The following is a 24,032-nucleotide window of genomic DNA, read 5'->3' as shown; positions in this document are numbered from 1 at the left end:
GCCCCTCAGCCCATGGCTGCGGCCTGCTCACGGTCACCCGCGGCCGCTGCTGTCCCGCCCGAGCCTGCGGCTGTGGCCTGTTCCCCGCCACCAGCAACCAACCTGTTCTCATGAGTGGCCACGGCAAGTACAGCACCGCCGGCGGCCTTCACTGTCCCGCTCGGGTCCGCAGCAGAGGCTGGGCCTCCGCTGACCGCGGACCCCCTGTCGCAGCCGTTAGCTGTGCAGGTGGCCTGCCCTTTGCCACCACACATCACTGCCGCTTTCCCCAGGCCAGGGGCTGTGGCCCAACCGTCCAAGGACCCCGCCGGAGCCTATGGGGCTCCAGTGTCATCAGCACGCCGGAGTGCGTGAAGACTTCGTCATCGTCTCAGCAACTGGGCCCAGCAACTACTACGCCGAAAGACCACCAACCCGAATGGCAAGGGACATCTGGGCAGCTAAATTGACTTTATAATTAAGGACCCGTAGTCGGCCATACCGCGGCCCTATAGTGACCGGCTGTTGCCGGAAGTAGTCGTGTTGTACCGTTTTGTGTGTGCCTGTATAGAGCCCCTGCGAGGGCAACCCTTGTTACCCCTGTTTTTGGTGATCAGGCCGGGACTGAGGAAAGTTCCCTCTGGCCCTATAAACGTTAATACAGAAAGCACCTACTTGTCTCGCGACTCGTCACTGCATCCTGCGCACCTGCGAGTACCACACCACCACAACCTCAGTGGTATGCTTAGAGATCAAGTCACACACATGATAAAAATGCCATATACCCACAAAGAACGGGTGCTCAATCCATGAAGCAAACAAGTCCAATATCCAAGTAAAAAGAAGTGAAGGATGGCTCTCACCGTTCTAATATTGAAGGACCCATAGAAGCGCAGAAGCGCGAAACGGCCATAGTCCAAGTGGTCAAGGCAGGTACGCAGGATGCAGTGACGAGACGCGAGACGGATTGAACTTTAGGAAGTAACTTTTATAGATTGATGCCGGTAGGGCTATCTTAAGTAACCTAACAAAATAACAGAAATTGTCCTCGCAGGGACCCAGTACAAGCAAACACTGGTTATGAGAACACGACTACTCCGGCAAAGGCCGGTCACTATGGGGCCGCGGTATGGCCGACTACGGGTCCTTAGTTAAGTTGTGTCACTTATCTGTCTTGACGTCCCTCGGCGTCCTGGACGATGGTGCTTCGGCGTCGCAGCAACTGGGCCCAGCTGCTAAGGATCTGGTGTAGTCTTCGGGCGAAGCAGGGGCACAACAGGCCCTGGAAGAGGGGCGGGCAGAAGCGGTGCTGAGTGGCGGTTGGCAGGCCACCGGCGCAGCCAGTGGCTGCACTAGGCAACCTGCGGCGGGCGACGGCCCTTGCCACGGACAGGAGCAGGGCGGTGGAGGCTGCGGGCAGCAATGGACAAGCTGCAGTCGCGGTCGGGAGTGGAGTGGCAGTGGCTGCGGGCAGCAGCGGGCAGGCTGCAGCCGCGAGCTGGAGTGAGGCGGCAGCGGCTGCGGGTGGCCGCGGGCAGGCAGCAGCCACGGGCTGAAGTGAGGCAGCAACGGTCACGGGTGGCTGCAGGCAGGCCGCAGCCAAGAGCTGGAGTAAGGCAGCAACGGCCGTGGGCTGGAGTGAAGCGGCGGTCTTCTGTCGGTCGGCTCGGCACTGTCTCCCTGCAGTCCACCATGAGTCTCCCTCCTGTCGCTGTCCTCCTCTCTGGTTCCTGCTCGTGGTTCTGGCTCCCTGGTGCTCCCACAGTCTCCTGCTCCCTCTCTCCCATTCTGCTGACTCATTCTGACTGGCATCCTCTGCCCCTTTTATATAGGCTCCTCCCCCAACCATCCTGTCAGTCTCAGCAGTCCATTACCTAGCTCTGCTCCCCGGAAACAGACCCCCTAGGAACCTAGATGACGGTCCCCTTGGTTCCGGCCCGGACACTCGGCGGGGGCACTTCCTACTACACTCCCCCATACTGTATGCTCACCAGTCCTTGGGTGAGGGCCTTAGTAGGCTCGGGTTGGCCTTTGGAGACAAAAGTTCTCGTTGCCATATGAACTGGTCCTGTTCGTAATGTTCGGGCGGTTTGCCAGCTGTTGACCGCTCGGAGCATCTTAGTTCGACTGTGGTGGAGCTTTCTGGGGTGGTAGAAGGTGGTGGGCTGGTCAATTTTGGTGGACTGACTGGGCCTACTGAGATGTCATTTCTTGGAGGGCCCGTGGGTACTGCTGGGAAGTCTTCTTCATCATCCAGGTCCCAGACCGTTGGCAGTGGTTCGGGGACCTGAAGAGTAGGCTCGGTGTTATGATTGGGTCACCGAGGAGGAAGGCAAGACCAAGCTAAGGCACAGAAAACCAGAGAGGTTGGTAACTAAGCAGATTGCAGATGCATGATCCTATCCACACAACTAGCAGTAGCCGTGGAGTGTACCTATGATGATCCTAGGCGCCTCAACACAGCCGGAGAACTAAATAAGCCTAAAGCAAGAAAGGGGAAATCTAAACTGCCCCAGAGCAGACCCCAAAGGAATAGATAGCCCCCAAACATATGTCGGTGAGACAAGATGAAAACACAAAAGCAGGTAGGAAAATAGTCTGAGCAAACGATGGGGCCCACACTAACTAGACAGGACAGGAAAGGAAAGACTCTGTCTGCAATCACAGAAAAAACCCAGCAAAAAATGCCCAACACGTCTGATAGAAAAATACTGAAGTCACTAGACTTCGCCCACTATATCAACACTCTGGTATATTCTGAATGCAGAGCAAAAAGAGGCCAGTCTAATAAGAGACAAAAACAAACTGGCACAAGCAGTAACATAAGGATGGAAATTCAGCACAGCCCCAGCCGTAACTGGCTGAACACACAAAACTGAAATAGACAAAACCAGATCAAATGTGAACAATAGCAAAAGAACACTTAGCTGAGCATGCAGGGACTGAGCTGGAAACTAAGACCTCAGGAGGCAGGAAAAAAATCACCAGCAGGGATAGAGGGAGTCGGCTGTCTTAAATCCAGTCAGAAACTCCAGATCTCCAGTCATCCTCCTCATTATCAGGTGGCAGGCCTCTGTTAATTAGATCAGCTCCATTACCTCCAGTAACCACCAGAGGGAGCCCGGAAAGAGAACTCGTGACCCCTCTGTCAATATAACTAGCTCCACTACCTTCACTAGTAACCAGAGGCCAGAAAGCGAATTCACAACAGCTCGGGTCGCATGGGGTCAGTGGATGTACAGAGCCGCAACATATTACCTGGAGGATTATGCCCAGACGTTATAATCAGGATGTGGGCCAGACTATTCAGTCTTCGCTTTTCTTGGCACTATGGTAGTTCTCGTATATTACGGTGCACAGTGCGAGTGGGAAGTGCCCTGTCTTTTTCAGATTGTATCTCGTACACAGGCCCGTCGGAGCTTATTTGGCACAATACTTGGTAAGGACTTTCTTCCCACCGAGGTTCTAACTTGTTCTGGGGGCGCTGATCTAGTACGAGTACTCGATCCCCAGTCTGGAGGTTGGTGGGCGGAGGCAGAGTTCCCCCTGGGTGTTCTAGGTCCTGGAGTTTTGTATGGACGATTCGGTGGAGGGTTTGTAGCCGGTGGTTTCGGACCCATCACCTCTGTGATCCCTTTGCCTTCTCGCCCAAATAGCAGTGAGTAGGGGATATAGCCTGTAACCCAGTGCACCTGGTTGTTATAGACCCACACTAGTTCAGGGACATACTCAGGCCAGTGAGCCTTCCGGTCACTCTCCAGGGTACGCAGCATTTGAATTAGTGTTCGATTAAATCATTCGCAGGCCCCGTTTCCCTGCGGGTGGTATGGGATTTATTGATACCATAGAGACGATGTAACTCCTCCATGGCTTTCCCCAGGAATCACGCTCCCTGGTCTGAATGTATCCGTTGAGGGCAGCCGTACACTTGGATAAAGTTTTTACAGATTGCATAGGCGGCCGACTCCGCAGTTTGATCTCGGGTGGGGGTTACCATGGCAAATTTGGTGAAATGATCCACCATGACGAGACAATATTCATACCCCTGGTATGCAGGACCAATGGTCAAATAGTCCACCATCAAGAGCTTGAGGGGTGCTGATGTCACTATCGTTTGCACCAGGGCCCCTTGTGCGGGTGGTTTAGCTAGCTCGCATAAGCGGCAGGCCCGGCAAGTTTCTTCCACAGCAGTGTGCAAGCGTGGATGGTAAACTACCTTCTGCAACCATTGCAAGGTCTTTTGAGCTCCGAAGTGAGCCCCCTTTTCGTGGGCTTCCCGAGCCAGTTGACTGAGTTGGGCTTCGGGCACGACTACCTGCCAAATTGTTGCAGACGTCGACCGTGATACTGCCTTACGATACAATAGTCCTTTTTTGATGACTAGTTTCTCCCATTGGCGTAACATCAGCAACATATCCTGAGTCAAGGTCTGTCTCTGAGAGTCGGTGGGTAGTCTGCTGGTGGTCACCCATCAGCGTAGGAGCCCAATTTCTTCATCTTCTTGCTGCTGTTGGATCCATCTGTCACGTGATTGTTCCAGCATACCCCTTGGGGGTCCTAGATGGGATTCTTCCTGTGTGGCAGCCGTTAGCACAGCGGCGGTGAGGGCGAGCGGCGTCTCTTCCCCTTCCAATTCGTCGTCTCGACTTTTGCCTGGGGTTGTATGCCGAATCTTGGGGAGGGCGTCAGCGTGTACATTTTCTGCTCCTCTTTTATAGATGATCTTATAGTTGAACTTGGCCATCCGGGCCACCCATCGCTGCTCCAGAGCCCCTAGTTTGTCATTTTCCAAATGAGCCAGTGGGTTGTTGTCGGTCCGCACCACCACTTCGGAGCCCGCCAGGTACTCTGCGAATCGCTCTGTCATGGCCCACACTACCGCAAGGAGCTCGAGCTTAAAGGAGTTGTAATTGTCAGGGTTACGCTCGGAGTCATGAAGTGATCAGCTACCATAAGCGATCACTCTCTCCCGGCCATCTTGAACTTGTGACAATACAGCCCCTAGCCCGTGGAGGCTCCCATCAGTGTGCAGTCTGAACGGTTGCGAGAAATTCGCATAAGCTAACACCGGGGCATCCGAGAGTGCAGCCTTGAGGTCTTGGAAAGCTTCCTCTTGCGGTTGTTGCCACTGGATTTTCCACTCATTCGCCCCGACAGGAGCCCCCTTTAGCAGGTCCTGCAGGGCTCGGGCTCGTCGTGCAAAATTCTTTACGAAACGACGGTAGTATCCGGCCAACCCCAGGAAGGCCCGCACATCTTTTACCGTCTCGGTGGTAGGCCATCCCTGGATGGCGGCAACCTTTTCCAGTGACGGTCTAACGCCCTCGGCAGAGACGATATGCCCCAGATATTCAATCTGAGTGCGAAACAGGTGGCATTTCTGGGGCTTTACCTTCAACCCGTACTTCTGAAGCCGGCCGAGCACCTGCCCCAACCGCCGCAGGTGGTCCTCAAACGTGGCAGCATAGATGATGATATCGTCCAGATATATCAGCGTGGCTTCAAAGTTGAGATCTCCCAGACACATCTCCATCAGCTGCTGAAAGGTTCCCAGGGCGTTGGCCAGCCCAAACGGCATCCGACTGAACTCAAACAGTCCCATGGGGAGAATGAACGCCGTCTTGTCCCTGTCTTCCTCCGACATCGTCACCTGCCAGTACCCACTAAAGTCGAGAAGTACGTCACCTTCCCCAAGGCGGACAGGGATTCTTCTATGCGGGGCAGCGAGTACGAGTCTTTGATCTTGCAGGCGTTCAGCTTCCGATAGTCCACACAGAACCGCAGGGTGCCATCCTTTTTGCAGACCAACACGATGGGAGCTGCCCAGGGGCTCTTGCTTTCTTGTATGACCCCCTTCCGTAACATTTGGCCCAGTAAAGTTTTCACCTCCTGGTATAGCTGTGGAGGGATTTGCCAATATCGTTCCCGGATGGGGGCCGTTCCTGCCATGGGAATTCCATGCGTGATGGCTGTAGTGCACCCAAAATCATCCTCGTGGCTGGCGAATACCTCATGGTACTGTTCAAGTAGTGTTTCCACCTGGAGAAGTTGGGCTGGAGTCAGGTCGCAGAGTTCGGCCCGCATTCTTTCCAGGATGGTTCGACCCTTTTCTTGGGTCGAGGACTTGGCAGTCTGCAGAGTTCGAATAGTCGCTGCCCAAGGGTCCTCGGGTTGCACCTTTCATTGGACCATAGGGGCTGGCAGCACCACTTCCAAAGGCCTTACCAGCTTGGCAATTTTGGCCCGGGGCTTTATGACGATGTTTTGGTCTTCTAGGTTGACGCAACGCACCAGGACGGTCCCTCTCCGCACCGTGGTCAGGGAGCAGGCCACCAGTATGCCAGGATGCAGGCTTTCTGAGTAGCATGGCTCCACCTGCATCTCCACGCCCTCCAAAGGCACCAGGGCCCGGATAGGCAGGGCCACCACTATCTGCCCGGGGGGCAGCACGAGCGTGGGAGCTACTGGCGCTATGACTTTTCCCAGGGCCTCGCCCTCCTGGCAGTCCTGGGGAACTCACGCCTCCTGCACCAACTGCTGGAAGACCTGCCCTTGGGCCGTGCGGGAACCCCACTGGCTCAGGGTCTCTTGCGTGGGGTCGTTGAGGAGTAAATTGCCAAACTCCCGCAGTATATTCATACCCAGGATGACTGGATGTTTGTTATTGGTTTCCCCTTGGGTCAGGATCACTCCCCGGTGGCCGAGGGATTTGCCACACAGCGTCATCTGCATCCAAACCACTCTGGCGACAGAGACCGGTAGTTGATTGGCGGCTACCAGTCTTATCATGGACCCCCAATGGGGTCTCGCTGCCTTGGGAAAATGCTGCCGAAAGTAAGTTGCAGGCATGGTCATTACTTGCGACCCCGTGTCCACTAGGCACCGTACGGCACGGCCCTCGACCTCTGTCCATTCCACACGACACTTTGCGACCAGATCTTCGGGACTTCCACCACCCGATGTCATGGCCTCTGGCTCTGAGTGGCGTCCCCCCAGCCCGGAGCCCTCTAGTTTAATGGCCGCCGGGGTGGGCATCTCCCACGCCGCGGACACTCTCGTGCGAAGTGGCCCAGCTCCCCGCACTCATAGCCCCGGGGCTGCGAGGGCTGGCCTCTCTGGGCATTGCGAGGCCCCCAGGGCCCGGGATTGAAACTAGGCCGACCAGTCGTGAACTCGGTCCTTCCTTTCACTTCGACCAACTCGCCTTTGATGTACTTCAGCTCTTGTTTCATCTCTTCTATCCATTGGGGCTCCCCGACAGCGTTTATGGAGGCCTCCACACTCCGGACCTTCCCCACGGGGACCGTCATTCCCTGCTCCTGCTCTCGAGCATGCTCCTGACTCCCCACCTCAGAGACGGCCATACGTGGGTTCACTCGGACCTGCTCCCATAATGTCTGCTTTATTATCGGGTCTCGGAGTCCAGTCACTAGTAGATCACATAGGGTAATGTCGATGGGTCCTACCCCTACACTGTCCTTCCGCTCGATGGCCATGTATAACTCCTGGAGTACATTCATATACTGGGTGATGGTCTCCCCCTCTCCCTGCATTCGACTGAACAACCGGGTCCTCAACTCTCCCACATTTGTTGGATCCCCATGGGTCTCTTCCAGAATCCGCAAGATCCTAGCAAAGGTGTTGCGATGTTCCGGGGACCTCAACATTACTGAATCCCGGGCCTCCCCATCTAATGCCATGAGAGCTACCTAGGCTTCTAGGTCAGGGGTCATCGGATGCATTCGGAAGAGCCCTCGCAGTCGCTCTGTCCAGCTCCACAGCATGGTGTTGGAGCCGGAGAACCTAGGCAGGTTGCTTAGCATAGCCCCCAAAGAAATGCTGGACCGGGGGCCCTCGTTATTTGCTGAATCTACGGCCCCGCTCTGGTCTGGGGTGCCGTTGTCTGCGCTCGGAGACTGCATCCTGCCAACTACGCCAAATGTGGTCAAGGCAGGTACGCGGGATGCAGTGACGAGACGGATTGAACTTTAGGAAGTAACTTTTATAGATTGATGCCGGTAGGGCTATCCTGAGCAATCAAACAAAATAACAGAAATTGTCCTCGCAGCAAACACTGGTTATGAGAACACGACGACTCTGGCAAAGGCCGGTCACTATAGGGCTGCGGTATGGCCGACTATGGGTCCTTAGTTATGTTGTGTCACTTATCCGTCTTGACGTCCCTCGGCGTCCTGAACGATGGTGCTTCAACGTCGCAGCCGCTTGGCCCAGCTGCTGAGGATCTGGTGTAGTCTTCGGGCGTTCCGACGCCCAGGCGAAGCAGGGGCACAACAGGCCCTAGAAGAGTTCTTTGGTGGAGTGTCCCCCAGCAGAGGCAGCGGGATACCGCCCGGGAGTGGGAGAGTCGAGGCTGCAGCCCCCGAACAGGGGCGGGCAGTTGTGTCGCTGAGTGGCGGTTGGAAGGCCACCGGCGCAGCCAGTGGCTGCACTAGGGAACCCGTGGCAGGCGACGGCCCGGCCCTTGCCACGGACGGGAGCGGGGCGGTGGCGGCTGCGGGCGGCAATGGACAAGCCGCAGCCGCTGTCGGGAGTGTCGCTGTCCTCCTCTCTGGTTCCTGCTCATGGCTCTGGCTCCCTGGTGCTCCCACAGTCTCCTGCTCCTTCTCTCCCGTTCTGCTGACTCACTCTGACTGGCGTCCTCCGCCGCTTTTATATAGGCTCCTCCCCCAACCATCCTGTCAGTCTCAGCGGTCCATCCCCTAACTCTGCTCCCCAGGAACAGACCCCCTTGGAACCTAGATGACGGTCCCCTTGGTTCTGGCCCGGACACTCAGCGGGGGCCCTTCCTCCTACAGCCGCACCTACAGTGCCTTGTGAAAGTATTCAGCCCCCTGGAACTTTTCAACCTTTTCCCACATATCATGCTTCAAACATAAAGATACCAAATGTAAATTTTTGGTATCTTTATCTTCCAACAAGACAATGATCCCAAACATAAAGCAAAATCTACAGTGGAATGGCTCACAAATAAACGTATCCAGGTGTTAGAATGGCCAAGTCAAAGTCCAAACCTGAATCCAATCGAGAATCTGTGGAAAGAGCTGAAAACTGCTGTTCACAAACGATCCCCATCAAACCTCACTGAGCTCGAGCTGTTTGCCAAGGAAGAATGGGCTAGGATTTCAGTCTCTCGATGTACAAAACTGACAGAGACATACCCCAAGCGACTTGCAGCTGTAATAGCAGAAAAAGGTGGCGCAACAAAGTATTAAGTTAAAGGGGCTGAATAATATTGCACGCCCCACTTTTCAGTTTTTGAACTTCCACAGAAATTTAAAATAACCAGTAAATTTCTTTCAACTTCACAATTGTGTCCCACTTGTTGATTCTTCACCAAAAATTTACATTTGGTATTTTGATGTTTGAAGCATGATATGTGGGAAAAGGTTGAAAAGTTCCAGGGGGCCGAATACTTTCACAAGGCACTGTAGCACATTGTTTCCGTGAAAAATTGTGAAGATATTTTGTGATTTTCAAATTTCTATCTCCATGTATTCGGCTCAAAATTACTGAAAATTTGGGGTGCGAAATCTGCACCACAAATCCCGAACTTGGGAATACACCCTTCGTTCAGCAACTCAGTATACTATACAACAATGCAGCAAATAAAGTTCTTGTCTGGTATTTTGCAGGTCTAGTTTTATGTGAAATGAGATGAGTGGATCGATCCTTTGCAAATTGACTTTGAGCCAAATTTCTCGAAATACTCAAGTTAATTTTGAACAATTTGACATTTATTTCGCAAGGGTCCCCCAAAAATGCACACAATGCTGAAAACTGCATCAACTACAGTTGGCAGTTGATGTCAGGTTCGTCCTCATAATGGCATAGTGTAGCGCAGCCAATCAGGTTGACTATCACAGCCAATATAAAAGCTGTGGGCAGGGCAAGCAGCGGACTATTTAGAATTTTACTGCTTGTGGATAGGTCAGAGAGCAAAGCTTTTTACACATAGTGATAGAAGTATAAGTAATCTGATGGTTAGGTACTACTAAATTTGAGACTATCCCTCCCATTTTCAGACTGTAAATACCAAACTGAAAATTCAAGTGATATAAGGAAGTGTTGGAGCTGCAGAGTAAGGGTGACTGTGATTTGATTGATATGTGATATGCTTTAGCTGTAACCTTAGTAACAGCATTTTTGTATTCTTCACGCACTGCAATCAATGAGGGCAGTTTAACATTTAATGTGAATACTTTATGTTGTTCAGATTGTAATTGGGTTGTCCACTACTAAGAAAACCTCTTCTCATTTTTCATGTTTGGCCAGTTCAAATAAAACCAGCTATACTCACTTCCTCTGTCGGTGCCATTCCAACGGCATTGGCACTCACATTCCCAGGTCTCACTGGAGGATGTGATGTCACTTGAGCCCTGTGCTTAATCAGCGCTGGTGTCACTGGTGTCACCACCCCTGCCTTCAGACAAATCAAATATAAAGAGTAAGTCTGAGCCCAGCCGCAGGTTCCTGTTAATGTTCAATACGTCTGAAGGCGGGGACAGTGACACCTGTGCTGATTGGCTGCAGGGCTTGTGTGATGTCACAACTTCTCGTGAGCCTCCGCAACACGAGTGCAAACACCACTGGAACAGGAGAGGAATATAGATTTTTTTATTTTACAGGGGCCAAACATGAGGAATGAGAAGGGGTTGTTGAAGAAGTAGAAAACGCCTTTAAGATTACGAACTATGCATATGCTATTTACTGTTTTGCTTTGTTTATTTAGTAAAATATGTTGCAAAAACATGTTTATTGCAATTGTCTTTGCACCAGTATTTTTATCCAATACCCAATGACTTTTAGAAACAATATAATAATTTTGTTTTCATCTTCCCTTTCCAGTGGCATTCGGGAACCTCAATAGTTAACTTTAAGGGTACCATGGGAAGCAGTAATATTTAAGAATTTTAGGTATTCTATGTATGTTGTGGTGAACTTTATCCTGCAGGTGATGTGCATGTTGATGTTGTTTCCGCTACAGTCTCATATAAATCATCATCTTGTTATTTTAACATTGTGTCAGGGCAGTGTAGGAATTGCCTCTGGGAAGGCATTTTTGACATTTCAAAACATAAACTAATTCATTAAAGAGTTTTTTTGCAAGAAGTTCTGGCATAAAACAGTTTGAAATGTTGCAACATTTTTGCAAAATTTGTAGTTTTGCATAAAGTTTCAATTATTATAATCCAGAAAGTGGTTGGAGCTTCGCTGGGAGATGGCATGCTGGTACTGTGTAGGCCATACACTTTTTTCCTACGATATTAAAAAAAAAAATCATGACCGGTCCTTGCAAAGTGTTTTACATTTTATTGGTGATGCTTCATGGGAGAACTGGGAGTATATGGTCCATGTACATATAACACAGTTTCAAGCACCACCCATTGTACCTAAGACCAAATGCTCATTCATGCGATTTTCAGGGGGAGGAAGGAGAAAGCCTCTGCCAGAGGTCACTGAGCATAAAAGGATTTGGCATTTTAATTTAAACTGCCCAATCATTTTCCATCTAAACATTATGATCAATTTGTAGCACTAAAATTGTTGGGTTTGGACAACTTTAACATTAAAGTGGTTTTCCTATCTTGGGGCTCAAGTTTGCATTCACTCTATGTGAATCTTCACAGCGTGCTGACAGGATTTTTCGGTGCTGATGCCCTGGAGCAGGCGGTCATGTGACAACAAATTTGTGATAGACATAATGACACATGATGCCCGGTGTCCAATCAGCACTGGCGCCACTGTCTCCACCTGCGGACAAACTGAACATGAAGAGGAAGTCTGGGATCAGCTGCAGCTCATCCTTGGCTTCATGTTAGTTTGTCCACAGGTGGAGACAGTGGCGCCAACGCTGATTAGACATCAGGCATCACGTGTTACCACACCGCATCTCAGTCCCACGGAGAGTGAGTGCCGACACCGGGGGAATGGCGCCAGCACCGGAGGTGAGTATAGGCTTTATTATGTTATCATGGCCAAACATTTAGTTTGACAACCCCTTTAAACTAACAAAACTAACTTTAGGATTCATTAGCATGGACAAAGATCTGATAGGACTCAAAATTGACCTGTACATCCGCTGTATTCTGCTTTTCTCTTCTAGTAGTCATAGAGATTCCACTAAAATGAATCATTGCATTGTTCCCTATGTTCCTAAATCAGCTCAATTTTTGCCCCTTGTCATAGCATTTTCCCTCACTTTTTGAACAGTTACAGCAGTGTCTGATTTAACGCGAGGCCCCAAGAAGTCCGCCTGAACCTTATATATATTTAGACATTTTAAATTTGGACAATATGAAAATGTGACATCTGTGCAGCACAGCACTGACTTCTTTCAGTAGTTTTCGGAAACAAGAATGATAGATAAATATGAGGATGTGGTACGGAAGACTTTGATGTCGGAGACTATTGTGCAGGTGTGTCAGTGTGATAGCAGATGTTTACTGCATATAGAGTTTTCTGATAAGGTTCTGAAATACAATGTCTGCAGTCAAGTAACTGGAACAATTTGTGATTTGAAACAATTTGTGATTTGATTAGGTTTTTATTTGGAGACAAAATGGTACAACTACAACCAGCACTTACAGAAAATGTACTGAAAAAAAATCTTAACACTTACTCCACTATATCCTCCTTTCTTATCCAATTTGTTCTAACATAAGAATTAAATCAGAATAATAAACAAAGAAATCTTCAAGGTGTGTCTCAGGGGCTGAGCCATGTCCCCCCAGCTTTTCCTCTGTGCCTTGTGTGTTATTGTAGTACAACTGGCTGCAGCAGAAGCCTCTCCCTCTCCTCTCTGTCTGTAGTCGGAGAAAGTGTATCTAAACTCAATCCCCTTGTACAATGGTGGATTTCAGATAGACCTTAGCAGAATATGGAATTAATAAGCAGAAGATTAACCCTGTGCTCTCTGCAGGATTTCTAAATTTTTTTTAAGATAATGCAGAAAATTCTGTACACTAAAAATGTGAGGACAGCTATATTTTTGGGGGTTTATGTGTACTTTTTTTTTTAGGTATAACCCGTTAACAGGAATCTGTCAGCAGGTTTTTGCTCTTTAATATGAGAGCAGTGTAAGCAGGTTGCGGGATGCAGTGACAGACAGGAGGCAGAGCAAGGGTTAACAATTTTAATAGTTTTAATTAAACAGGGGATTTATTCCTGGCAGGGAGATGAGTGGTTAACCGCAGGAATAAACAGTTCAATTGCAAAGGGTATGCAGAGATAATGAACAAGGTAACGGCAGTTCTTTTGAATCTGGCTACAAAGTCAGTATTTCCTCAGACTGTAGATGCTGCTTGAAAGTCAGTAGCATCAACAACAGCAGGCGCGGTGTCTTTTTGTCCTGTAGACAACAATGCCCTGTCTTCTGGCGGCAGCGGTCGGTCTCCGGTACCTTCTGCTGAGCCCCTAGTCCATATGCTGCAGTGGCTGACAAGGGTGCAGGCCACAGTCCTATACGAGCCCAAGGCTCAGCAAATATAAACTGGCAAAATCAGGGCGCTAGTGTCTGTCCCGTACCCGGTCACTCTTATGTGGCACGTGCGCTGTACTCACGGACATGGACCGTACGGTGCCTTACTCTCTGGTAGTCACCGGGCACACACTGCACGTCTCTCTCTCTGTTGGCGGCAGCAGACGGCGGACACTGGTCTGCGCGATGCTGGTGCTCCCAAGACGGAGCACTCCTCTCTCTGAACTGCTGCAGCACGCCCGGCTTCTCTCTCTACAGTGGTCCCTTTGCAGACGACGAGGGCTGCTACAGTGCCGGAACTCGATGGGGGGGATGGAGAGCGCTGCTCACTTCATTGCGCGCTGCCCCGGGTTGGAGCCAAATTCCCCTCTGCTGCGTGCGCTTTACCTTTTTGTCCCCCGCCCCTTGGTCAGGAGGTTGGTCCATCTTACTATTACTTCCCCCAGGAAACAGGGGATCCAGCCTCCACAGTTCCGGCCCTGGCAAGCAGCTACCCTCGGTGCAGTCCTCTTCCTTACAGCAGCATACTGTACGGGAATGACCCCAAATCCAGGGAAGTGTCACTTGCTCAGCAGCTTGCTGCAGTTTCCATATAATCAGCTTTTTAATAGCAGGAGATTATCACAGCAGGACTAAGTGTCACATGCTAGCCAGACCAACTGTGTAATCCTGCCCCACCACTGATTGGCAGCTTGCTGGCATTGTATATAGGGCACCTACTCAATCTCTTGAACTAGGGTCATCCTAGTCTAATCCCTGTTCCACTAATAACTCCTGAAGGTGGAGACGCCAGGACCACAAGCCTTGCTATGCTCCTATATAAACCCTTATTTGTTCCCTCCCCCACCCAAGGAGGTGTGTAGCCGAAGTGTATAGGATAACACTAACCAAACAAACAAGGGAAGATGGACAGGGATAAATGAAAACTACAATCATACAAAATACTCTCACCAAGCAACAGAGTGTAACACAGGTGATGGCAAGGTAGGTGAAACCAAATAGGAGAGGATGAGGATGAACACACAAACAAACTCCATGCAAACATCTCCTGAACAACACTCCAAACACCTACTGCAAAAATGAACTTCACCTCCAACTCCTTAACCAGGCAGTAAGAACTATCGCTGGCAATTCCCAAGTGCCAGTGGCGAGCATATGTAGCAGAGGGGAGTGGCCAAATTGAACAGCTGAGACAATCCAGTTTGGAGACCTCCAGGATATCAACTGAACTGATTAACCCATGTACTGCCAGCAAGGAAAAAACCTGCACTATTTAATAAAATGGTGAAGCATTTCTAATCAGTGCAGAAATTTGTGAGATCTTCTGGCCCATATCTGTTGCGCTATCCCTGTGTCAGTACCCCCCTCCTAAGAAGGACCTCCAGAACCTCAGAACCAGGTTTATTTGGATGTGAAGCATGATAAGACTGGACCAACCTGATCACATGTACATCCAACGCTGGTTCCCACATTCTCTCCTCAGGACCGTAACCAGGGCCGCATCTATAATGAGGCAATTTGAGCTGTCGGCTCAGGCGGCATCAAGTCCCTGAACAGAGGGGGCGGCAGGGCGGCGCCGCCCCCTGCAGTCAGTGAGATAATGTGCCATGCGGCCAGCACCTACAATTTAGCCTCGCCCTCTTCACGCTGGTGCTGCTGGTAGCGTGCAGAGCCTTGTAATTGATGAGGTCACAGGAGGGAAGGAGTCAGGGCTCCCTGATCATGTGACCCCCTGACTCCTCCCCTCCTGTGACCTCATCACAGGTCCTGTGCTTATCAGCCGTCGGTCTATCGATCATCTCTATCACTGCTCTGCTATCTTTTCTTCGCTGCCACAGGACCTGTGATGAGGTCACTGGAGGGGTGGAGTCAAAGTCACATGATCAGGGGCCCTAGCGTACTATGCAAGACTCTGCTGTGCTGTGTGCTGAATAAGGGAAGTTTTATGTGTGGGGTCAGGGGGGTTTACAGGGTGGATGTAGCAGAGCTGCACGTGTGCGAGGTGTATGGAGCAGAGCCATGTGTGTGTGAGGTGTACGGAGTGGAGCCGTGTGTGTGCAAGGTGTACGGAGCAGAGCCATGTGTGTGTGAGGTGTATGGAGCGGAGCCTCGTGTATGAGGTGTATGGAGCAGAGCCGCGCGTGTGCGAGGTGTATGGAGCAGAGCCGCACATGTGCGAGGTATACGGAGCAGAGCCATGATTGTACAAGTTGTACGGAGCGGAGCCGCGTGTGTGCGAGGTGTATGGAGTGGAGCCATGTGTGCATGAGGTGTACGGAGAGGAGCCGTGTGTGTGCGAGGTGTACGGAGAGGAGCCACGCGTGTGCGAGGTGTACGGAGAGGAGCCCCGAGTGTGCAAGGTGTACGAAGAGGAGCCGTGCGTGTGCGAGGTGTACGGAGAGGAGCTGCGCGTGTGCAAGGTGTACGAAGCGGAGCCGCGCGTGTGCGAGGTGTACGGAGCGGAGCTGTGTGTGCATGGGGCATACCAAGCGGAGCCTTGTGTGTACGAAGTTTACAGAGCTGAGTCGTGTGTGTATGGAGCGGAGCAGAGCCGTGTGTAGGGAGTGGAGTTGCATGTGTATGGAGCAGAGCCGCGTGTGTGCGAGGTGTGCGGAGCAAATCCGCATGTGTACAAGGTTTACTGAGTGGAACCATGTGTGTACAAGGTGTACAGAGTGTGGCCATGTGTGTAAAAGGTGTACGGAGCTGACTCTGCTGTGCTGCGTGCTGAATAAGGGAAGTTTTATGTGTGGGGTCGGGGGGGGTTACAGGGTGGATGTAGCAGAGCGAGGTGTATGGAGCGGAGCCGTGTGTGTGCGAGGTGTACGGAGCAGAGTCATGTGTGTGTGAGGTGTACGGAGCGGAGCCTCGTGTATGAGGTGTATGGAGCAGAGCCGCGTGTGTGCGAGGTGTATGGAGCGGAGCCGCACGTGTGCGAGGTATACGAAGCAGAGCCATGTGTGTACAAGTTGTACGGAGCGGAGCCGCGCGTGTGTGAGGTGTACGGAGTGGAGCCATGTGTGTATGAGGTGTATGGAGTGTAGCCGCATGTATGCGAGGTGTACGGAGAGGAGCCACGCATGTGCGAGGTGTACGGAGCGGAGCCGCATGTGTGCGAGGTGCACGGAGCGGAGCTGCGCGTGTGCGAGGTGTACGGAGCGGAGCTGTGTGTGCATGGGGCATACCAAACGGAGCCTTGTGTGTGCAAAGTTTACAGAGCTGAGCCGTGTGTGCATGGAGCGGAGCAGAGCTGTATGTGTACGGAGTGGAGTTGCGTGTGTATGGAGCGGAGCCACGTGTGTGCGAGGTGTATGGAGCAAAGCCGCATGTGTACAAGGTTTACTGAGTGGAGCCATGTGTGTACAAGGTGTACAGAGCGTGGCCATGTGTGTAAAAGGTGTACGGAGCAGACTCTGCTGTGCTGCGTGCTGAATAAGGGAAGTTTTATGTGTGGGGTCGGGGGGTTACAGGGTGGATGTAGCAGAGCTGCACGTGTGCGAGGAGTACGGAGCAGAGCCATGTGTGTGCGAGGTGTACGGAGCGGAGCCATGTGTGTGCGAGGTGTACGGAGCGGAGCCATGTGTGTGTGAGGTGTATAGAGCGGAGCCTCGTGTATGAGGTGTATGGAGCAGAGCCACATGTGTGCGAGGTGTATTGAGCGGAGCCGCACGTGTGCGAGGTATACGGAGCAGAGCCATGTGTGTGCAAGTTGTACGGAGCGGAGCCGCGCGTGTGCGAGGAGAACGGAGTGGAGCCATGTGTGTACGAGGTGTATGGAGCGGAGCCGCACATGTGCGAGGTGTACGGAGAGGAGCCACGTGTGTGCGAGGTGTATGGAGAGGAGCCGCGAGTGTGTGAGGTGTACAAAGAGGAGCCGTGCGTGTGCGAGGTGTACGGAGCGGAGCTGTGTGTGCATGGGGCATACCAAACGGAGCCCTGAGTGTACGAAGTTTATGGAGCTGAGCCGTGTGTGCATGGAGCGGAGCAGAGCCGTGTGTGTGCGGTGTGGAGTTGCGTGTGTATGGAGCGGAGCCGCGTGTGTGCGAGGTGTATGGAGCAAAGCCGCATGTGTACAAGGTTTACTGAGTGGAGCCATGTGTGTACAAGGTGTACAGAGCGTGGCCACATGTGTAAAAGGTGTACGGAGCAGAGCCGCATGTGTGTACGAGGTTTACGGAGTGGAGCCATGCATGTGCGAGGTGTACAGAGCAGAGCCGCATGAGTACAGAGCGGAGCAGCGTGTGTACGGCGCGGATCTGCATGTGTACGGAGTGGAGCCGTGTGTGTACGGAGTGGAGCTGCATGTGTATGGAGCAGAGCCGTGTGTGTGCGAGGTGTATGGAGCAAAGCCACATGTGTACAAGGTTTACAGAGTGGAGCATGTGTGTACAAGGAGTACAGAGCATGGCCACATGTGTAAAAGGTGTACGGAGCAGAGCCGCATGTGTGTACGAGGTTTACGGAGTGGAGCCATGAGTGTGCGAGGTGTACAGAGCAGAGCCGCATGTGTACGAGATGTACGGAGTGGAGCCATGTGTGTACGGAGTGGAGCCGTCTGTGTACGAGGTGTACAGAGTGGAGCCGCATGTGTACGAGGTGTACGGAGCGGAGCCACGTGTGTACGGGATGTACGGAGCGGAGCCGCGTGTGTACGGGGTGTACGGAGCAGAGCCGCGTGTGTACGGGGTGTACGGAGCGGAGCCGCGTGTGTACGGTGTGTACGGAGTGGAATCACGTGTGTACGAGGTGTACGGGGTGTACGGAGTGGAGCCGTGTGTGTACCATGTGTATGGAGCGGAGCTGTGTGTGTAAGAGTTGTACGGAGTGCAGCTGTGTGTGTATGGAGCGAACAAAACGGAGCCCTGTGTGTACGAAGTGTACGGAGCTGAGCCGTGTGTGTGGGGAGCAGAACCGTGTGTGTGTATGGAGCAGAACCGTGTGTGTACTGAGTGGAGCCACGTGTGTATGGAGTGAAACCGCATGTGTACGAGGTGTATGGAGCAAAGCCGCATGTGTACAAGTTTACGGAGTGGAGCCATTTGTGTACTGAGTAGAGCCGTGTGTGTGCGAGGTGTCCAGAGCGGAGCCATGTGTGTACGAGGCATTAAAAGCGGAACCGTGTGTGTATGAGGTGTGCGGAGCCATACGTGTACAAGGTGTATGGTGGGGAGCATCCATACCTCCCAGCGGGACAGTCCCGATTTTGAGAGAGAGTCTGCCACTCTGCCCCAGCTGGGAACTTACTTTTCCTGCGGACACAGGAGTACATGGCGGAGGCCCGAGGAGCACTTTAAAATTCGCACATGACGTTCCACCGGAAGTGACGTGCTAGAAGTTGACCAGAAATGAATTAATTTCGGGAGGAGATTGTGACGGAGCCATGGAGGCACTTTGGGGAATGCTTCAGATCCATCACCGTGTCCTCCGACAGCACGGACAGCAGGATCGCCTTGGACGCGGGGATGCCGGCCATGTGAGTGGATCATGATATGTCCTGCATCGGGAGGCTCAGGTGGGCACTACAATGGGATCCGGGCTGCTATAGTATCTTTATAGAATCTTTCTTTCTCTCTCCTTTCTTTCTCTATTCTTTCTTTTTTTCTTTCTCTCTCTCTGTTCTTTCTTTCCTCTCTTTCTCTCTCTGTTCTTTCTTTCTCTCTGTTCTTTCTTTCTTTCTTTCTTTCTTTCCCCTCTTTCTTTCTCTCTCTCATCTTTCTTTCTTTTTCTCTCTGCTTTTTCTTTCTATCTCTGTTCTTTCTTTCTCTCTGTTCTTCCTTTCTCTTGCTCTGTTATTCCTTTCTCTCTCTCTGTTCTCTTTCTTTCCCCTCATTCTTTCTTTCTCTCGCTGTTCTTTCTTTCTTTCCTAGCTTTCTCTCTCTGTTCTTTCTCTCTCTCTGTTCTCTTTCTTTCCCATCTTTCTTTCTCTTTCTCTGTTCTTTCTTTCCCCTATTTCTTCCTCTCTCTCTGTTTTTTATTTATTTCCCCTCTCTCTCCCTCTCTGTTCTTTCTTTCTCCTCTTTCTTTTTTTCTCTCTGTTCTTTTTCTTTTTTTCCTTCTCTCTGTTCTTTCTTTCCCCTCTTTATTTCTCTCTCTCTGTTCTTTCTTTCCCCTCTTTCTCTCTGTTCTTTCTTTCGCTCTGTTCTTTCTTTCTTTCTGCAGTCTTTCTTTCTTTCTCTCTCTGTTCTTTCTCTCTTTCTGTTTTTCCTTTCTTTCTCTCTGTTCTTTCTTTCTTTCTCTGTTCTCTTTCTTTCCTATCTTTCTTTCTATTCTTTCTTTCTCTCTCTGTGTTTTTCTTTATTTCTCTTTTATTCTCTCTCTGTTCTTTCTTCCCCTCTTTCTTTCTCTGTTCTTTCTTTCCCCTCTTTCTTTCTCTCTCCCTCTCTGTTCTTTCTTTCCCCTCTTTCTTTTTCTCTCTCTCTCTGTTCTTTTTTCTTTCCCCTCTTTCTTTCTTTCTTTCTTTCTTTCTTTCTTTCTCTGTTCTTTCTTTCCCCTTTCTTTCTCTCTGTTGTTTATTCTTTCCCCTCTTTCTCTCTTTCATTCTCTGTTCTTTCTTTCCCCTCTTTCTTTCTTTTTCTTTCTCTCTGTTCTTTCCCCTCTTTCTTTCTCTCCCCCTCTCTGTTCTTTCTTTCCCCTCTTTTTTTCTCCCTCTCTCTGTTCTTTTTTTCTGTCCCCTCTTTCTTTCTCTCTCTCTGTTCTTCTTTTCATTCCCCTCTTTCTTTCTCTCTCTGTTCTTTCTTTCTCTCTCTGTTTCTTTCTTCTTTCTCTCTTTCTTTCTCTTTCTTCGTTCTTTCTTTCTCTCTCTGTTTTCTTTTTTCTCTCTCTGTTCTTTCTTTTCCTCAGTACCAGTCAGTGTGCCCACAGTACCGGTAGAATAAGAGGGGTAGGAAACTAGGTGGCACTGGTCACATTGAGCCTTACATACTTTTTACTGGTGTATAATCATATGCCCTGCGCACCCCCATAAAGTGGGCCAGCTCCAGACAACAGGGTACAAACAAATCACTATTACTATCAGTCCAAATGGACAATTATATACGTAAAGCTAATGATGTCCCTGTGCCAAGCAGTGTGGAGGATCAGAATACATTGAGGAGACCAGAGCAGCAGGGTATGGTGAGAAGAATTATATGGTGCCCATTATGCTGTATGAAGTAATATATGGTGCCCATTATACTGTATGAAGTAATATATGGGGCCCATTATACTGTATGAAGTAATATATGGGGCCCACTATGCTGTATAAAGTAATATATGGGGCCCATTATGCTGTATGAAATAATATATGGGGCCCAATATACTGTATGGAGCATTATACGGGGCCCATAATACTGAAAGCAGTAATATATGGGGCCCATAATACTGTATGGAGCAATATGTAGGGATAGGGGATGACTTTCTGTTTGTTGTGGCTCTGACCACTGGGACCCCCATGATCCTGGGAAACGTAGCTTTGAAGAGCACCATGTAAATGGAGCTGTGGTCAATCATACGCACTGTAGCGCCATTCACATGTGGCTCTTTAAATAACTCCTTTAAGAGAGTGATGAGGGGACGACAAAGTATAGCAAAAATTCACTGATTGGGGCTGATGAGTGTTATAGTTTGTGGGCTGGTGGGATTTGTGTGGCAGGGCTGCATTTTTGTCCCTGTCCAGCAGTCCGGCCCTGTGCCAGGCCTACCATTGCCATTAATGACCCTTGTTCTGGATACTTCTGTGTTGTTCTTGTACGTGCGTGTGATGGCGCTGACATCCTTGTGTTTGGATACCTTTTTGTTCAATTTATCTAAATCAAAATGTCCACTATTGTACTCAGTTTTACATATAGATATAAAAATTTACTTTGTGTGTGGGGGGAGCATCATTTTGCTGTTCGCCTCAGGCAGCGGAGAGGCTAGGTTCACCCCTGACCGTAACCCTTCCAATGTATCATATATTGAAGAGACCAATGTAATAAACGAGAAACGATTATCTTCGCTATCTGAAAATCCAGATTTCCATTTGGGAAAGCAGGTAGCGCAATTAAATGAGCCATTTTGCTGAACTTCTCAAAGGCCCACTTTATTTCCAAGTTCCCTATTAACAATGTCATAGTTTCTCTTGGCGGACGACAGTTTCTTGGAGAAGTACACACGCGGATGCCATTTACTTGAACCCTGCGACAAACCAACTCCCACCCCCACCTCTGATGTACCAACCTCTACATTGAATGGCTGAGTGATGTCAGAGTGTATAAGAATCAGCGCAGAAGAAAAAAATATCTTTAAAGTAGCAAACGTCTTTCTAGCTGGACTGGATCATTTAGAAAAGTCTGTCTCTTTCCTGGCACATTCGTCAGTGGTTTTGCCACTTACAAAAAGATCTTGAGAAACTTATGGTAACAATTGGTGGACCCCAAGCACCTTTGTAAAGCTTTCAGATCTTCAGGACGATCTCAATCCAATACCGCACTGGCTTTCGCCGGATACAGGCAAAAACTGGTGGAAGATAATAAGTATGCCAGAAGTAAAGGATCTCCTGAACAGTGAACATACATTTCTCTGGTTTGATGCATAATTTATTATCCCTAAGTATTTGTAGAACTGCCTGACATGTATCTGATGTGATTCGAGGTCCAGCGAATAAATCAATATGTCATCCAGATAGCCTACTACAAATCTACCTGCCAAGTAATGGAAAATGTCATTTACAAAGTGCTGAAAAATGGAAGGAGCATTAGTCAACCCAAAAGGCATAACAAGGTTTTCATAGTGTCCTTCTGGCGTATTAAAAGCGGTGTTCCATTCATCCCCCTCCATATTACGGATGAGATTATAGGTACGCCTAAGGTTCAGTTTGGGAAAGCACTTAACCCCGTTGATCTGATTTCTGGGATCTGGAATAAGAGGGAGTGGGTATGGATCCCGAACAGTGATCCGATTTAATTCCTGGAAATCTAAGCAGGAGAGCAGCCCCCCCATCTTCCTTCTTAACAAAGAAAAATCCTGCAGCCATCGGAGATGAAGATGGTCTGATATGTCTCTTAACCAGGCTCTCTGTAATATAATCGTTCATGTCCTGCCTCTCAGGACAAGAAATATTAGGAAACCTGCTCTTAAGCAACATAGCCTCAGGAATCAAATCCACTGTTCAATCATAAGGATGGTGAGGTGGTAGTTCTTGACATCCTTGTTCTGAAAACACATCCTCGTAAATTGAACAAATACTCCAGTACAAGCCTGGTAGTTACCATGGCTAAACGAGTGCACATGCAGGTATTATGACAGTAATTGCTCCACCTCACTATCTCCCGTGCCTTCAAGTCCATGCTTCATGGTTTTCCGGTGTCTGTTTGTGGCAATGCATGGATGGGCAGGTAACAGCAAAATGAGCCATTCTCCCACAAAGTAAAAACACTTCCCTTTTGAGCCAAATGGCTGGAGGATCGGTGCAACAAGTTGCCCCCCCAACTGCATGGGTTCCTCAGTGGACTCAGACCTAGGTACATTAGACACATGACTCACTGAAAATTGAATTGTCACTTTTTGTCTCTCTCTGAGATGGCGGTCTACACAAATCGCTAAAGACATAGCAGCCTCTAGGGAAACCAGGGTCTCATACGAGACAAAGTGGCTCAAAGCAAAAAAGGGGCACTGTTACTTTCTAAGGCTGGCTTCACACTAGCGTTGTGTAGCGCTGCGGATGGCAGCCTACTTCCTTCTTTCTTCCTCTGTTAAGCCCCGCCCACTGCCGCATCGCTTCCTTCAGCTCCGCTTACATCTGCATGCGTCCTGCGTATCCTATCCTTAACATTGGGTACGCAGGCCATGCGGATGTATGCTGATGCATCCACATGCGTCGTTTTTACATTGCGCCAAATGTAACAAGTTGCATTTTGTTGTGGTCGGCCACAATGAGTTCATCTAAATGCCTTGCTGAGTGGTGTCATGATGCAACCTATCAGCCTGGCATCCAGGAGACACTGAGCGTCAGCTTCAGTGACCTGCGTGATGTCATTGACGTTATCAAAGGTCACGAATAAACACTGAGCTGAGCATCAAAGTGCAACTTCAGTGACCTCCGGTAATGTAATTGAGAATACCACAGGTCACAGGCAGCCACGTTTCCTTGGCCAGCTCAGTGTGAGCAACCCGATGAACTGTGGTGACCTCAATGAGATCACCACTAGCAGTATGAGAAGTTTCTCACGGTGCTAGCGGTGACATGAAGGTTACAGCAGTTCTTCAGCCGGCTCACATCGAGCTGGCCATGGGAATTTGGCTGCCTGTGACCTGCAGTAATGCTATTCATATTTCATATATTTCATATTTACATGCCTTAGCACTACAGAGTTCAACTTTATTTTTTTGTTATGTATTGAAATGGCTATTCTTAGTTCTCACCTGTTCACACCAGTTTTTGATATGGAAGTGCTAATCAATATACAGTATAGCTAATGATGACAATTGTAGTTAGCGATATATACACACGTCGGCCGCTCACTACAACTATCATCAGTGTCGCCTGCTCTCACTGATCGCAGGGAGAGCAGGCGTCAATGATGAGAGCTGCCTTCAG

The sequence above is a fragment of the Dendrobates tinctorius genome, unplaced genomic scaffold (assembly GCF_039654945.1).
Source record: "Dendrobates tinctorius isolate UK_male_01 unplaced genomic scaffold, ASM3965494v1 ptg000028l, whole genome shotgun sequence".
NCBI classification, from domain to species: Eukaryota; Metazoa; Chordata; class Amphibia; order Anura; family Dendrobatidae; genus Dendrobates; species Dendrobates tinctorius.
This window is presented reverse-complemented; position numbering follows the sequence as displayed.